Here is a 4,587-nt window from a genome sequence, read left to right as displayed (position 1 = left end):
TCTCTCTCTCTCTCTCTCTCTCTCTCTCTCTGCAATATTGTATTAGTTTATTTTTTTAAAACCATGACACAATATTGAGTCAATTTGAGCTTATCATTCATGGAAGTTCCTTAAACTTTGTCCTGATATTCTCACTCATAAACTGATTTGTAGACATTGTAAATACTTTAAATTATAGGTCAATAAGCTTAAAGCTTAATTCTGATAAAATTCTAAAACTGCTAATGCAAATGATGGCTTGTGATGAGCACTTAGATGCTAGCTAATGTGGTGAGGATGTGAGGATCAGTATGAGGCAGAATGTATTTTCTGCTTCCAGATTTGCATCATGCCAGACTAACCACTTTTCTTTTCTTTTTTCTTTTTGACAAGGATTCTATACTGAGATGTAAGGCAAGCATTATGGATGCAATATTCCAATTCTGCAGAAGATTATTACTAAAGATACTTCACCATATTCTGGCAGACAAAACAGAAGGACTTAGAATAGAACAGATGGATAAACTTATAATTGAGAGACTGAGTGAAAAAAAATATTGATTAATGGATTGGTACCAACATGCAGGACTCTGCACTAAGAAGTATAAACTATAGGACTTTGACTTTGATCTTATTCTATTCAAAATCAGTATCAATGAGGACATAACTGGAATACATATCAAATTTGGACAAGACTTGAAAATGGGAACAATATCTAGTAAGATGAGGATCGATCTCAGATCCAAAGGGGAACAGAAAAAGCATGATATTTCAATACATGACTTTCTTTCCTTCCATTTTTTTAGGTGACAGCTACTCCTCACTACTACTTCCATGCCTTGTTACACTACCAAAAGACAAAATCAGAGATGGAAAACTAAGGCAGAATTACAGGTTGTTGGTGGGCATTTGCCAAGGTTAATAGGAGAAAAGAAATTGTAGAAGCATTTTTCCCCAAAACTATTTATTAAATACCTCCTCCTATTTGTATGTCATTATGTTCAGTGCTGTAGGATATTATACACATTTATTTAAATGAATCGAATAAAATTGAATTGATAGCAAGATAAGTAAGAATGTCTCTTCCTTTTAGAATCTTAGTATCTTGAAGCAGAGATGATCAGATAAGACAACATATTACCCTAACTGAAGGTAATATGGAGTAAATGTAAATATATAGGGTAATGTTAATGGGATATAAGATTTTCTCTGCCTAATAATAAGGCTCACGTGAAGCCCAAGTGAAGCTTGCTTAGGGGAGGCTTGCTTATAGGAAGGCTTTCACATGATTTTCTAACTTCTAATTAGGTACTGAGTTTGTAGGGTCATGATGTCTTCTGGCTTTGAGAAGTGCATATGCACACTCTGAGTTGGTATTTTGCTTTCATTGCTTGCTTATGAGAAGGATCTTGTGATTCCCTGGTCAAGATTCTGAGTGGCCATTGTTCAGAGCCCCCAAACTGCTCAGAAGCAAAGGCTCTCAATTCAGGTACGTATGTAAAGTGTATAGCAAATTAGCTTTGATTCAGGCAATCAGAGCCCACTCTGTTGTTTTTTATTCTCTATTGTATTTTTCCTGGAGTTCAGGATGCTGAGTTTTTCTGTGAACTAGTGAATGTAATTTTAAAAAAATGACCCCTTCAACAGCTATATTTTCTACTAAACAGATTTAAGAACCTGTGCTATCAGTCATCCTGGGTATGCCAGTGTGTTTGTATACTGTGATTCAAGCCTAGAATTTGGAGTGCTAAATCTGTGATTCCAAATATCTTGACCAGATTTTGAGATCAGAAAAGGCCTAGATAGGTTGAAATAATGAAGCTGTTACTGTGTGTGTTAGCAAATAATATTACATGTTATACAAATGACATGAACAAGAGAAAAATATGTTGGAAACTTTACTATTACATTAGGGGAACCATGACTAATCCAATTTGGTTAAAATATAAGGAGCAGTGGGAAGTAAAATTAGAAAGATACTTCAGAGTAGACTATAAAAGGATTTTATCAGGTTAAGGCATTTGGATGTTGTTTTATAGAAATTCTTACTGAGTGGGGGTTGGACATGACCAGAACTGTGTTGTAGGAAAATTAGTTTTATGTCATTTTGCAGAATAAGCTGAGGAGAAGGGAATTCTTATCCAAGTCTTTTCATAAACCTTCCAAAATTTATGCATGCAACATGTTTCTTTTGTGATGGCATGAAAATGCATGTCTTAATATTTCAGTAGTAATGTAATTAGTGATTTAGGATTATATGGGTAATCTCCCTGAAGTTGTGGACATATAAATAGTATGGATAAATTTAGTCTTATTCTTATCCAAAGAATATCAATTAGAAAGAAGTTTAGAATATCTCACTCTATATCGAACATCTATATGTATATCTAATAGCTGACATCTCACTCTATATAAAGTCCCTGTTTTAGCATGCCTTGCACACATGTCAATCTAATTATCTTCAATGCATTTGAATTCTCTGAATAGGTTACAAAGTCTTATTTACTCTGCAGAGGAGACTATAAAATGGTTAAATAAACACTATGTTCCTATACTTCTGACAATATAAAATTAGAACAAACATTTGAGAAAAAGGTTAACAATATATAAGTGGAAGACAGTAGTTGTATGTATTGAAAACCCTGTTAAAACACATTATTAAATGGATGCAGATTGATTAAGTCAAATCCTGTGTCCTAAAATAGAATGTTCTATCATAAAAGACAGTTAGGCTAAAATGTATTCTGCTCGCTGACAGCATTTTTATAGAGAGGGCATATAATAAACATCCAAGGTTTAGGCAACAAGAATGATGTCCTAATGAAAGTGGGCAAATGTTATGTTTATGAGATACTTATGGTATAAATGAGATGCTATGCCTCTTTGGACTTACAAAGGACCACAACAAAAAGGAGGAGTAGCTATATTGGAAGAAAAATAAATATCAGAGAAAGGAACAGACTCTTGTTTTCCCTTAGGATGTATGGGGTAGGTAACTCAAGTAGAAAAAAGGCAAAGCTATTCAATCTACACATTTCTTCTGTCAAGAAGAATGCCAAGGAGAATGATTTATGGGTTGGAAAGGAAAGAACAAAAATTACTAAGATGGAAGTGTTACCCAAGAAAAGAAAGGGAGGGAATATCAAGAATGTATTTAGTTGCCTTAAAAGGATTCAAGTCAATTGATCCAGGTGAACTACCTCCTAGGGAACTGAAAGAATGGAGAGGCTGTCTGTGATATTTGAAAGAGTATAAAACAGCAGAGTTCCCGCAAGACTAGAGAAAGTAAGATGTCCCAGTTTTCATGAAAGATTATAGAATAAATCTAAAAATCATATGCCAGTGAGCTTCACTTGACTTCTTTTTTTTACCCTTTTGGAGGGAAATTGGAGTTAAGTAACTTGCCCAAGATTACACGATTAGGTTTTTTTTTTTCTTTTCTTTTTTTTAATGTGTGTTTAATGTCTGAGGCCGGATCCAAACCCAGGTCCTCCTGACTCTGGAGAAGGCGCTTTACTTACTTCACCACCTAGCTACCTTGACTTAACTTCTAAGAAATTTCTAGAATGAATCATTACTAATTTCTGATAGCCATAACAGCTATTCTTCCTCTCTTTTAGTTACTCTCTGGGCATTTAAGTACTCTTTATGGTTTATGTCTTGAAGTCTTCAGGTCACAATGCTTTAGCAATCCAAATTCTAGGCTTGAATCAAGTTCTTCTGTACATCCTATGTTGCCTGTCCTTACTTCCAATTTTTCAACATTTGTTTTGAAATCTGAGTTGGTGAGTTAGTTCTTGTATATCCAAATATATTGTTTCAGACAAATCATGTTTTTATTTTCCTTTTTATTGCAATTATTTCCTTTGCTCTTCAAACATTTATTCTTTATTATTCTCCTAAGTCTGACCTCCCATTAGAATTAATGGTGCACTTTAGCCTAGGGTCAGGGAAGATCTTAAAAAATTTGCATTCCTATTACAACTGGGTCATTTCTTGAATGTTTTCTCATAAACTTTGGTTTTCTCAATTGCTATTCTTTCCTTCATTGTAGCTATTCTCTGTGGTATTTAGCCACTCTAAGTATACTCTCTTTGGAAATTCTGATTGATATACATAGACAGTCTTTTCCCTCTCTCTCACCACATAGTGACCAGAAAACCTGTTCCCACCCTTCTAAATACAATCATAATTCCCTGGTTGATCAACAGATGAACTTTTGAGCCTGAAAATTATAATATTATATTATTAGCTCTATTTCCTGAGAGTTCACTCTATAAACTCTCCATCCATTCTGTATCTTGAAAGGCATTTCTACATCCCCAGAATTCATAGATTCTTTCAAAGTTTACTTACAGCTGACCTAAAACTTGACACTCCAGAGATAACAGGAGTCATATTCTCTGACAGAGTGAACCCCACTAACCATCTCTTGGCAGAGATATACTATGTGGTATCTCTCTCCAGAATTCTGGCATAGCTGCCAATTTTGATTTCTATTATGCTATATTGACATGGCAGTAAAACAAAGTTGAATATTTCTGTTTTAAATCCCATGTTTGGCATAGCAATTACCTACTTTCCTGAGAGTTCAACTATTTTTTCTTT

This window comes from Petaurus breviceps, unplaced genomic scaffold (genome assembly GCF_028583685.1).
Source record: "Petaurus breviceps papuanus isolate PSGF00001 unplaced genomic scaffold, PetGlider_PUasm1.0 184, whole genome shotgun sequence".
In the NCBI taxonomy this organism is placed as follows: domain Eukaryota; kingdom Metazoa; phylum Chordata; class Mammalia; order Diprotodontia; family Petauridae; genus Petaurus; species Petaurus breviceps.
The sequence above is the reverse complement of the archived record's forward strand: the minus strand, read 5'-3'. Positions refer to the sequence as shown.